This window comes from Bombina bombina, chromosome 5 (genome assembly GCF_027579735.1).
Source record: "Bombina bombina isolate aBomBom1 chromosome 5, aBomBom1.pri, whole genome shotgun sequence".
In the NCBI taxonomy this organism is placed as follows: Eukaryota; Metazoa; Chordata; class Amphibia; order Anura; family Bombinatoridae; genus Bombina; species Bombina bombina.
The window spans coordinates 640,346,254-640,360,574 of record NC_069503.1 but is presented as its reverse complement, the minus strand read 5'-3'; positions in this window follow the sequence as shown (position 1 = coordinate 640,360,574).

Below are 14,321 nucleotides of genomic sequence, written 5' to 3'. Positions count from 1 at the left end.
TGGTATTCAGTAGCAGTTGAATCCTAAATTACAAATAAAAATTTCACCCCTGCCATATAAACATATAACCATGGGTGTCCATCCTCAGGCCCCAAGGCAACCATGCAGCTCTTCATCTCTTCATTCGTTTTATTTTGCTTTCATTAACCAGAGTGTATAGATTATATGCATATAAATACTGTGTGTGTGTGCGTGCGTGCGTGAATAAAACAATATTAATTGTGAGGGGGCGGACGTCTTGATGAGTTCCCACACTTTTCTTTTGTAGGACTTGACCCCTGGTGCTAAAGAAAGCCTGAAATTAAGAAGATAAGTACTGGCACTAATTATAGTGTAAAATAGGAATTAATGGAATACAGTAATAATTCCGGTGCTACCCCTCCATATGTAATATCAAAATGATAAAGAGGTAAATAAGAACTTAAGTGGGGGTTTAAATTAGCACTCCTTCCTATAAAGTGAGTAATAAAAAATTTAACTTTAATAATATTGGTTAAAATGTAAAATAGTGACCTCTTATATCTAATACCTTAACCATAAAATAAATTTAAGCTATGTCTCATCATCCCCCCTGTTTCCTGGCCGATAACAGCATACCTCGGTGACAGGGATAAAGGCCAGCATAAGTTAAAACAAAAAATAGTGCACACTGAATTACACTATTCAACACAAACATGTTTCGGCTGTTGTATCAACCTTTCTCAATGTGTAGTGACAAGCCGAGGCCTGGGTGCTGCCTTTTAAAATACCACAACCGTTATTGAAATCGTCCAATCATATCGTTCAAAATTATACCACCTCCTAGCTCACCAATCACAGTCAAATACGTATCAAACAATGAGGGCGTGTGGTTGTCAACCGTTCTAATTGGTTAAGGGGCTGTATATGTAGATAATATTATTTTTATGTCTGCAAGCTATAGCTCGTAATCAGTGTTTAAATATGGATATCCTGAGCGTAATATCAGTTCCTACTCCTTGTATAAATATCAAATGTCTTAAAATGAATACTGTTATGTTAGCGACCTCTCGGCTCTAATCATATTGATGCCTTCGTGAAATGTATGACAGCTGGTCTTTGCTTTTTCTATGTGTTTGTAAGTTTGAATATACATTAATGCTTAGCAGCTGTGTTTACATCATAAGGTTACCTCCGTGACAGTTTCTATTTAGGATGTATGGATGTGAAGTATCTTACTTAGTAGGGCAAATGAACAGATTCTGACTTAATAGGTGCCAATAGGGAGACCAGCACACTAACTTATTATCACACATTAACCTTTGATTTATAACCTCTCAGGTCTGATAGTATAGAAACCTTTGCTAGAATATATAGTCTCAACTTTACTTTTCTATATGCGCGATGCGGTTCCACATCCATATTTACATCATGTAATTTATGCCTTAAAGCTATCAGTATTTGGAAATAAATATTGTTGACATAGTATAAGTTCATCGCCCATATGATACTGAATGTATTGCAATATGTACTACTCATATTTTTAACCTTCTCGGGTCTCACACTATGGATACCTACGTTAGAGTGTATGACAGCTTGTCTCTAATTATTATATGTAGTCGTTCATTTCTGTGCATAATAGTACTCAACACTTATATTTGCATCCTTTAATAGGTGCCTTACTAGCATACGTTAACAATACATGGATGTGTTGCATTTTACATAGTGTAGCACATTTGACAGCCCTTGGTTATATGAGTGAACGTTAGTTAATGGACGCTTGGACTCATTTCCACACATTTCTACCTTAATAGTGTGACTAGGTTAGTACACCTTCTTCTATACTTTGATTAACACAATAGGCAAGGAGAAGGTTCACCCTGTGCAGCAATTTACAGTTTGGTCTTGTATGGGTATCCAATCTATATGACAACTGTGGTGTCATTTAGCAGATATTACTAATAATCAGCATAGTTGGTATGAATAAACCAGTATAGGAGAAATGCTAGGACATCATTTGTATTCTCTTAAATGGGTGATATAGTTTCAGTATACCCAAATATAAAGCTATGATATGCTGTACAAATTTAATAGGTCTAATGATTACACTTCATATGGGTTGTGTTATGGGCAGCACAAGATAGTATTAAAACATTTCTCAGTGCGTTAACGTAAATCATAGCCTCATTATTACTTGTAAATCAAGTTGTTATGGCTCTTTTTCGTTAAGATATCTCTAGTTTTAGAATTAATTATATAAATAGTACTAAGTCAACACATTAAGGCGGCATTCAAGAATTGCCATTGAACATCCACCCCATATGAACCCAGTATAATTTAATCAGATATCGGATCACTGATAGAAATTACAACTATCCAAGATACATTAGTTCATATCTGCAATATATCTTAAACCTAGTCTAATATATGGTATAGTACTAGGTTATAGTTATTATAGAAACACCCAATAATTGTTAGCTTTGTTCATCTCGTTTGGCATAACTGTATTCAATTTAAAGATCCAGCCAGTCTCTTTCTGCTGAAGTCCATACTAACTACTAAAAAAACTAAACCACATATTAATCTAAGAAATATCCCTTTAGACGGAGGACTAGGAGAGGAAGAGGGAATACAACCACGCACAAGACGACAGGTACGATTCAATCAGAAAACACAGTACCACAAGAACCAACCCCACAAAAAGAAATAGATAATAATGATGAGATTGAGAATCTAAATATCATTAATTTATCGGATAAAACTATAACCCCTGCACATTACTCTGCACTCAAAAAAGGCTTAACCTTTGTACCGACCAACCATATAGACAAATTTGAGGCAATGAAAGATACACATTTGTTTGTTAGAAAGATTTTATTGAGGAAATATTTCTCAAATACAAAGGACCCCAATACTCTGTCTCAAACTGACAGAACAGCACTAAATGATCTTATAACATTATTAGAAGAGAATGAAGATGTGACGAATGAAGCCATAAATTAATCAAATATTGATAACTGGCGAAAAATACTCAAACCAAAATCACAATTTATTCCAACTAGTAACATTTCACCCCAAGCTGTCACTTTTTTGAACTTAGTTTGTAATGATATATTAACTATCAACGACTCTAAACATTATTCTCAAGCCAATATGAACAAGCTAGAAATTGAAGCTATAAAAGAAATGGCTAGTTGGACTGATGTTCAAATTAAAAATAGCGACAAAGGGGGAAACATAGTAGTATGGCCTACAACTATGTATGTTGAAGAAGCCACAAGACAGTTATACAATGCTACTAATTATAAAAAATTATTGGGTAATCCTACAGAAGACTTCCTCGACAAATATAACAAACTGATATACACAGCTGTCTCTGAGAATATTATTGCCCTAAAAGAACATACATATCTTTCAGTGACCTATCCAAAAATAGCCACATTGTATCTTCTACCAAAAATCCACAAAATTATTTCTTGTCCACCTGGGAGACCCATTGTCTCTGGAATGGGGTCTCTAACAGAAAAAGCTAGCAAATATGTGGATGCTAGACTTAGAAATATTGTGGACAATCTCCCATCCCATACGAGGGACACAATGCATATTTTAAATAAAATGCAAAACATTCAGGTTAAACAACACTCAATACTTGTAACTTGTGACGTTGAGTCATTATATACTAGCATTAAAACTGAATGGGGAATTAAAGCAGTAGCACATTATTTGAAAAAAAGACGCAGATATAGATTTGACAACTAAGGACTTTATTATTAGACACTTGAAGTTTGTTCTTACACACAATTATTTTGTCTTCAATGACAAATTCTTTCTATAAATATGTGGTACTGCTATGGGCACATCGTGTGCACCAACTTATGCAACTATATACCTGGGCTGGTGGGAAGAGATGATAGTGTTTAATTACTCATTGAATAACTACACTCAATATATCCCCCACTGGTCCAGGTATATAGATGATATTCTACTGATATGGGAGGGCCCAGTAGAAATATTAGATGATTTTGTGAAATCACTAAACAACAATCATTTTGGACTATTTCTGACTTATAATATAAGTACTGAGAAAGTAGAGTTCCTTGATCTAACCATCTTTAAACACGGCAAACAATTAATCACAGAAACCTACAGAAAACCTACAGCGACGAATAATATACTACACGCGAGTAGCAATCACCATCTGTCTACTGTAAAAAGCCACCATATGAAGAATATCTAAGAATAAGGAGAAATTGCACTGACTTAAATTCTTTTAAAAAAACCTGCCCTTGAATTGAGAGAAAGATTGCTGAAACGTGGTTATACTAGAAAACTTTTGGCTAGAGCTTACCAGAAAGCACTAGCAAAAGATAGATCAGAACTTCTCAAACCAAAGAAGCAAACAATGTCAAATTCAAACATTGTTAGATTCATATCTACATATAACTGTCAAAGTGATAAAGTGAACACTATCATCAATAAACATTGGCATATTCTGAAAAGTGCTGAAAAATTGAAGACACTTCTACCTGATAGACCTTCATTCACTTTCAGACGAGCCAACAATTTGATGGACAATCTGACCACCAGTCACTTTGACAGAAATAGAAACAAAAAGCCCATTTTCCAAGGCTCAACTCCATGTGGACACTGTAAAACATGCCAGTTTATGATCAAAAAAGAGACCATCACTGATAGATTTGCTAAAATCTGGAAAATTAAAACCCATATCAACTGTCAAAGCATCAGAATGCCCGAACATTTAAGCAATTTACGCAATGCACAAAAGGATTTAAATAAGGGTAAACAAATAACCAGTGTGGCTAAACAGTTTCTCCAATACCACTCAGGTAAAACTACATCCTTTAAATGTTGGGGTCTGGAACAGATCAGACCTGGCATTAGAGGTGGAAATAGTGAGAAAATCCTTCAGCAGAAAGAGACTGGCTGGATCTTTAAATTTAATAGTTATGCCAAACGGCATGAACAAAGCTAACAATTATTGGGTGTTTCTATAATAACTATAACCTAGTACTATACCATATATTAGACTAGGTTTAAGATATATTACAGATATGAACTAATGTATCTTGGATAGTTGTAATTTCTATCAGTGATCAGATATCTGATTAAATTATACTGGGTTCATATGGGGTGGATGTTCAATGGCAATTCTTGAATGCCGCCTTAATGTGTTGACTTAGTACTATTTATTTAATTAATTCTAAAACTACAGATATCTTAACGAAAAAGAGCCATAACAACTTGATTTACAAGTAATAATGAGGCTATGATTTACGTTAACACACTGAGAAATATTTTAATACTATCTTGTGCTGCCCATAACACAACCCATATGAAGTGTAATCATTAGTCCTATTAAATTTGTACAGCATATCATAGCTTTATATTTGGGTATACTGAAACTATCACCCTTTTAAGAGAATACAAATGATGTCCTAGCATTTATCCTATACTGGTTTATTCATATCAACTATGCTGAATATTAGTAATATCTGCTAAATGACACCACAGTTGTGATATAGATTGGATACCTATACAAGGCTAAACTGTAAATTGCTGCACAGGGTGAACCTTCTCCTTGCCTATCATGTTAATCAAAGTATAGATGAAGGTGTACTAACCTAGTCACACTATTAAGGTAGAAATGTTTGGAAATGAGTCCAAGCGTCCATTAACTAACGTTCACTCATATAACCAAGGGCTGTCAAATGTGCTACACTAAGTAAGATGCAACACATCCATGTATCGTTAACGAATGCTAGTAAGGCACCTATTAAAGGATGCAAATATAAGTGTTGAGTACTATTATGCACAGAAATGAACGGCTACATATAATAATTAGAGACAAGCTGTCATACACTCTAACGTAGGTATCCATAGTGTGAGACCCGGGAGGTTACAAATATGAGTAGTACATATTGCAACATGTTCAGTATCATATGGGCGATGAACTTATACTATGTCAACAATATTTATTTCCAAATACTGATACCTTTAAGGCATCAATTACATGATGTAAATATGGATGTGGAACCGCATCGTGCATTTAGAAAAGTAAAGTTGAGACTATATATTCTAGCAAAGGTTTGTATAGTATCAGCCCTGGGAGGTTATAAATCAAAGGTTAATGTGTGATAATAAGTTAGTGTGCTGGTCTCCCTATTGGCATCTATTAAGTCAGGATCTGTTCATTCGCCCTACTAAGTAAGATACTTCACATCCATACATCTAAATAGAAACTGTTACGGAGGTAACCTTATGATGTAAACACAACTGTTAAGCATTAATGTATATTCAAACTAACGAACGCATAGAAAAAGCAAAGACCAGCTGTCATACATTTCACGAAGGCATCAATATGATTAGACCCAAGAGGTCGCTAACATAACAGGATTCATTTTAAGACATTTGATCTTTATATAAGGAATAGGAACTGATATTACGCTCAGGATATCCATATTTAAACACCGATTTCGAGCTATAGCTTGCAGACATAAAAATAATATTATCAACATATACGGCCCCTTAACCAATTAGAACGGTTGACAACTGTGAATGGTGAGCTAAGGGGTGGTATAATTTTGAACAATATGATTGGACAATTTCAATAATGATTGTGGTATTTTAAGAGGCAGCACCCAGGCCGCGACTTGTCACTACACATTGAGAAAGGCTGATACAACAGCCGATAAGCGTTTGTGTTGAATAGTGTAATTCAGTGTGCACTATTTTTCGTTTTAACTTATGCTGTTCGTTATCCCTGTCACCCGAAGCCGAGGTATGCTGTTATCGGCAAGGAAACAGGGGGATGACGAGACATAGCTTAAATTTGTTTTATGGTTAAGGTATTAGATATAAGAGGTCACTATTTTACATTTTAACCAATATTATTAAAGTTTAATTTTTTATTACTCACTTTATAGGAAGGAGTGCTAATTTAAACCCCTACTTAGGTTCTTATTTTTTTTTTTTTTCATTTTGCTAAGGAAAGCCTGCAATTATGATAAATTTTATGATAAAAATTATACTGCCATACATGCGTGGTAACAATACAGTGATACCATGAACTGCATACAAATCTTATTCTTGCAAGTGCTACAGATTGCCTGCAATATGGTAAACATATGCCCAAAAATTGAGTGCAACTATTAACACCTTACACTTAAGCGATCCCCCCCTAGCTCTTAAAAAAGGGCTGCCTTCTTACCCCCTCCGGGACTGAACTTGTAATGGCTAGTAGCTCTCCTTTGCTACACACTCACTGGCTGTGATAGAGGCAGGAAAAAGCAGGAAGCACACGGCAGGAACTCTGTTCTCTCCCCTCTACCTTTCCCGTGTTGTAAAATCTACCTACTATATTAAAATAACCAGCCATGGTGCTTAGCGCTCCTGAGTAGCTTCTAGAGCAGGAACAGCACTAATGTTGGTTCCCAGAATTCAAAAGCTTAAAAGGGGCTGCATCAGAATAAATGTAAAAGAAGTGTAAAGCACAATCTACCCCACACATAGCAGAATAATGATTGCCTGTACACCCCTAAAGAATAAAAGTCCATGTCTACTTGTTGTCTTATACTGCACAAACCTCCCATAGGTATATCTATATGTAGTGCTAAGTTAGACTGGCTAAATGTACTTGTATATAATGTACTTACTGAAAGCCTGTGTGAAAAATGTAATTACTTACCAGTATAATGACCCCTCCACTGTTCTCACCCAGCTACAGTCCTGAGATTCTAGTAGAGAGCTCATCTTGTACTGTTACTAACAGTAGAGGCTATATTAAGGGAGTACATCTTCCTGGCCCTAGAGTAGGAAGCTAAAGGAACTGTCCTAGTGACACCTGTGGCAGGCTTGTAATCACAACTTCTTCGAGAAGATTTACATTGCACAGCCAGTACTTTATGTCCCTGTCTTCCAAGCACTTATTATTAAGGGGGGGAAATGGGATCAAAATCCCTATGAATCTTGAATAAAATCCTTAACACCTCTATCTTCGCCTACTCCTAGACTAGGTAAAGATACCTGTGAGGGTAAAGGAACTGGGAGGGATACTTAAAGCTCTGGTGTAGGGTCTCTTTGCCTCCTCTTGATGGCCAGGTGTTGTATTCCCAACAGTCAGGACTTGTTACACCACCTTAAGAAATAATTGCATGCTCTATCTCAATCATGAAAGAAAAAAAATTTGGTTTCATGTCCATTTAATTTTTGAATGGATGGTAACATACTCATCTAATTTACAGATGATAAAGGGGGGATGGGACAATTTCTAATACATTTTCACTCTCTATAAAATCACACAAATCAACTTGTTTTTGGAAATAGGCGAGTTCTTACTTCCCAGTGTAGAACCCCATACCTTTATCAATGCGATAAAAGCATCAACTGACTACATAATGTATTTACTATATGAAAGGAGACGCTAACCTTCTTGGAAGCAGACTATTGGTATAAGAATGGCAACCACATATCTACAAGGTGACATTTAAGGTACTCTGGTTCTAAGATAGACTCTAGCACCACTATCTATGCACAATAATTTGACTTAGAAGAGGCCTGTCTTCCAAGTAAAAAAAGGCATATAGCCAGGTGCTTTCAGATAATTATCATAACACCTGTGAGTACCTGGAAGAATAGAAAAATATGGTGGGCAGGGAACATTTCTCTTATCCTAGTACAAAGGGGGGTATAGTCTTTATTTGAAAGAGGCAATTTTCCTTTTTTTTTAAGTGACCTGTGTTCGTTCAGTTGCCAGTATTATAATAGCTGGGGGGAAAACACAAAGCTTTGGTAATATTTTAAAGAGACTGGCAATTCAAGAAACCCTTATCACTCCCCCTCACACACAGAAATAACTCCTCTTTTTATAAAGAATGGGGAAATGCATGTTTGACTTTGATGACATTTCACAAGAATTTCTAAATTCGTTAAAAACTCGTCATTACAAAGGATGGCTATAAACCACAGCATCTTGCAATAAAATAAGATAAAAAGGGGGGAGGGGAAGTAAATACTACTTGTTTGGTTTACTTTTAGTTTTCTGTAATTTATGATCAGCTTTATATTTTCAGGAGACCTGAATTTGTGCAATCAGACCTTGGATATTCCTTAAAGATTTGACCTGTAGTGTCCACCCTTACTTGCTTAGGGACATCATTGTTTACACCTTCTTGGAATTCATGCGACAACCATAATTTATTTATCTTAACTAATTTGACAGCTCAAGGACATAACAGGATGTTGTACTACAACATTTTCTATAACTCACATACTTTATTATTATCAGTTATTTTTAGAGCACCAACAGATTCTGCAAAGCTATAAACAAAGGCATAATATTCAGGTAACATTTATACGAAGAATTGCACTGTTGCAGTCAGCTCTCATGAAGGTGATCTACAAACAGCTGGGCTCATAGGCCTATATGCTAAGGGGGTTCAAGCAGATAACAAAGGAGAAGAGGTAAGAAAAGGTTAATGTATGCTGTATGCATCCCTGAACAGTAAAGTATTTAAGGAACGCTTGAAACTTTCAAAACTAGGGGAGTGAGAAACAGAGTTCCATAAAATAGGGGCCAGTCTGGAGAGATGTTCTGTAGATGGGAAAGTGAGAAGGTAACAAGAGAGGAGGAGGTCGTGAGCAGAGCAAAGGGGGTGGGAGAGTATCTGGAGACAAGGTCTAAGATATAGGGGATAGCAGTGCTATTGAGGGCCTTGTATGTCAGAATCTGAATTTTATGTTTAATTCTGGAGGCTAGAGGAAGTCAGTGAAGGAATTTGCAGAGAGGTACAGCAGATCCTGGCAGAAGCATTCATCATGGATTGAAAAGAAGCTAGACAGTAGCTAGGGAGACCAGAGAGGATGGAGTTGCAATAGTCAAGGCAGTAAAGGATGAGAGTGGATTAAAATCTTAGTTGTGTCTTGTGTGAGGAAATGTCAAAGTTTGGAGATGTTTTTAAAGGTGCCAAAGGCTGAATGTTAGTGTGTTATAGATCTGAGTCAAGTGTGACCCCCAAGACATCGGCATGCAGGGTTGAGGGTAATGATGGAATTATCAACAGTTATAGAAAATAGGGGGTGGAGATTGTGGAAGAAGGGGGAAATAAGGAGCACAGTTTTGGAGAGACAGATAGTGACACGAGTTAGCAAGAAAGGGGATAGTTCTCTTGGAGAGAGGAAGATTTGGGTGTCATCAGCATACAAATGATATTGAAACCCGTGGGACTTTATTAAAGGAACCTAATTAGGACGTATTGATTGAGAAGAGGACCAAAGACAGAGCCTTGTGGTACCCCAAAAGAAAATGGTAAAGGGGCAGTGGATGCATCAGAGAAGGCTACACTAAAGGAACGGTTAGACAGATAGGAAGAGAACCACAAGAGGGCTGTGTCGCATATGCCAAAAAGGATTGGAGGGTTTGAAACAAAAATAGGGTGGTCAACAGTATCTAAGGCTGCAGACAGATGGAGGATTAGCAGAGAGAATTGACCTTTCAATTTTGCTGTAAGTAGGTTGTTGGTAACCATAATAATTGCTGTCTCTGTGGAGTCTTGGGGGGGGGATCCAGATTGCAGTGGGTCAAGGAGGGAGTTTAATGCAAGGAAATGGGATAGACATGTGTATACTAGCTTTTCTAGAAGTTTTGAGGCAAGGGGGAGTAGGGAATTAGGACGGTAGCTGGATCGAGAGGTTTTTTTGGATAGTTGTGACCAGTGCATGTTTAAGAGATGAGGCAAATAAACCGGTGCTGAGGGACAGGTTGAAAATGTATGTGAGGATATGGGTAAGGGTAGGAGAGAGGGAGGAGAGTAGCTGTAAGGGGATGGGATTGAGGGAACAGTTAGTGGGGTGAGAGGACATTGTAAGGGCAGAAACTTCTGAAATGGCTAGCAATATCTAGAGATGAGAGAGAAGTTATAATAGGATGGTGGGGGTGGGCGGAGAAGAGTATTGAAAGTAGAGAACAAATGTTTTGGGTTTGAAGAAAGAGTAGTGATAAGGAGTAGTGAAGTAATCTTGCTTAGAGAGGTTAAGGGTAGAATAGGAGTTCAAGATGAACTTGTAGTGAAAAAAGTCAGCTGAACACCGAGATTTTCTCCAGCATCTCTCAGCAGTGCAGGAACATCTGTGTAGGTAGCATGTCAGAGGAGTATGCCAGGGCTGATTGTTTGACTTCCGAGCTATGGTAGGAGTGGCCAAATTGTCAAGGACAGATGTAAGGTTGGAAATGTAGTGGCAGATAGATTGGTCAGGGCAGGAAAAGGAGGAGATGGAAGAGAGCATAGGGATGAGAGAGTTTGAGAGCTGTTGCTGAACTAGTGACATGCTTCTGTGGAGTTTGGTAGATGTTGGGAGTGATGTGATGTTGCAAGTGAGGAGATGATGGTCAGAAAGAGGAAAAGTTTAAGAGAGTGCATTTATAGCTGAAAATAAGATCAAGGGAGAATCTTTTGTGAAAGACTGAAACAGGAAGTGAGTTGGAGAAGTTGTTTTACAGAGGAGGGCAGGGGTGTCTGAGGAGAGGAAATAATGTAGCCAAGTAGCAAAATGATCTAGAAATTGAGTTGAGGAGGCAGGTGGCGGTATATGACTGCAACACGAATAGAGAGGGTAGAGAATAAGCAAATCATGTGGATTTTGAATAAGGAAAATGTGAGAGAAGAGATGGGTTGTATTTGTTAAAAGGTGCAATGAGAGGAAAGTAACATACCAACACCACCTCCTTGTCTGTTTCCACACCTAGGGGTGTGGCTGAAATGGAGACCCCATGTGACAATGCGGCAGTTGATGCACTGTCTGAAGGAGAGAGCCAGGAGGTTGAGAGAGTGTGTGATAAAAGGTCATGAATAGAAGTGAGCTTATTGCAAACGGAGCAAGAGTTCCAGAGTGCACAAGTGAAGGGGGTGTTATATTAAAACTTTAAATTACAACTAATACAGCTGTATAAGTTGTGTGCTCCTACTAATCCTCATTGGCTCATAAGCACTTCCTACTAATGCTCATTGTCAGATAGAAACTTTCTGTTAAAGTTTATTGGGTTATAGGTATCTCCTGATTAATGATAATAAAAAGAGACTGTGCAAGCAAAGCTGTGTGGAACATATGGTTATTACTTATCTAAAAGGGTCTCCACAAGGCCTTGTTTGCATAACCTCTTTTATTGTCTGATTTATATATGTACCTTGTTGTCCTAAGCAGAAGAGATAGGTAATTGAAAAACTTAAGCTAAAACATGGCGGTGCCTATTACTTTAAAGAAACTCAATTTTTACATTTATATATCTTCAATGCATCTACATATTTTTCTAAGGCTAATCTTTGCTTTGGATGCATTATTATGTGTAGCATAACACAAATGATAATGGTATATTAGTTTAAAGGGACAGTCTACCCCAAAAATGTTATTGTTAAGAAAGATAGATAATGTCTTTATTACCCATTCCCCAGTTTTGCATAACCAACATGGTTAAATTAATACATTTTTTAATTCTGTGATTACCTTGTATCTAAGCCTTTTCTGACAGCCCCCTGATCACATGACTTTATTATCTATTGACTTGCATTGTATCCAAATAGTGCAGTGTCTGCCACAATCCATGGGCATTAGCACAATGTTATCTATATGGCTCACATGAACTAGTACTACCCTGTTGTGAAAAGCAAATAAGAAAGCATGTGATAAGAGGCTGTCTTTAGTGGCTTAGAAACAGGCAGAAATTTAGAGGTTTAAAGGTTATAAAGTATATTAATATAACAATGTTGGTTGTGCAAAGCTGGGGAATGGGTAGTAAAGTCGATATCTATCTTTTAAAACAATAACAATTCTGGTGTAGACTGTCCCTTTAATTTCAAAAAGTTGTAAACATGGTTCTGTTTGATATGAATAATGAAATACAGAGTTCCTTTATGTAAAGGGTCAAGCTAATTTTATCAGTTTCAGCTAAAGATAACATTTAAAATGGATAAGTTTTTAAAGCAATTTCTTGTAATGCTTGTGTGTTATGTCACCATTCACCAATAAGACTGTGGGAGCAGACATTATAAGCCAATGAGCTCCTATCCCATGCACAAACATAAAAGTCCTGTTAGTTTCAACATCAAAAACAGCTTTAACTTGGAAAACGTAACATGTTTAAATAGTGCTTCTTCATATGCATGATAGGATTAGCTTAATTTAAAGGGACAGTCAATACCAGATTTTTTGTTGTTTAAAAAGAAAGATAATCCCTTTATTACCCATTCCCCAGTTTTGCATAACCAACAAAGTTTTACCTCTGTGATTACCTTGTATCTAAGATTCTGCTGACTGCCCCCTTATTTCAGTTCTTTTGACAGACTTGCATTTTAGCCAATCAGTGCTCATCCTAGGTCACTTCACGTGCATGAGCTTCAATGTTATATTTAAGAAACACATGAACTAATGCCCTCTAGTAGTCAGAATGCATTCAGATTATAGGCAGTCTTCAAGGTCTAAAAAATTAGCATATGAACTTTCTAGTTGTAGCTTTTCACTAGGAATACCAAGAGAACAAAGCAACATTGGTGATAAAAGTAAATTGGGAAGTTGATTAAAATTGCATGCCCTATTTAAATCATGAAAGCTTTTTTGGGACTTGACTGTCCCTTTAATGCTGCTTTAAAGGGACACTGAACCCAATTTTTTCTTTCGCGATTCAGATAGAGCATGCAATTTTATGCAACTTTCTAATTTACTCATATTATCACATTTTCTTCATTCACCTTGGTATCTTTATTTCAAATGCAAGAATGTAAGTTTAGATGCTGGCCCGTTTTTGGTGAGCAACCTGATAAATTCATCCACCAATAAAAAAGTGCTGTCCAGAGGTCTGAACCAAAAAAACACACAACTTAAATGCTTTCTTTTTTAAAAAAAAAGATAGCAAGAGAACGAAGAAAAATTGATAATAGGAGTAAATTAGAAACTTGCTTAAAATTTCATGCTCTATCTGAATCATGAAAGAAAAAAAATTGGGTTCAGTGTCCCTTTAATGTAATGCACTGGTTTTCAAACCTGTCCTCAGGCCACCCTAACAGGCCACATTTTGTGGATATCTGAACAAGAACACAGGTGAAATAATCAGCTGATTAGTAACCATGGTTATTTTACTTGCTCTCATCCAAGGTAATCCTGAAAATCTGCCCTGTTAGGGAAGCCTGAGAATAGGTTTGAAAACCAGTGATGTAAAGACATATTGAAGCTATTTAGTGCCAATTATCTGACTGGACAGTACAGTATTGTAGCTGGATGTCAACACAATTTTGTTGGAAAGAAATTTCCATTTAAATGTATGGTATTTGTGTCATCTCTGGTGCTGCCCATCCACT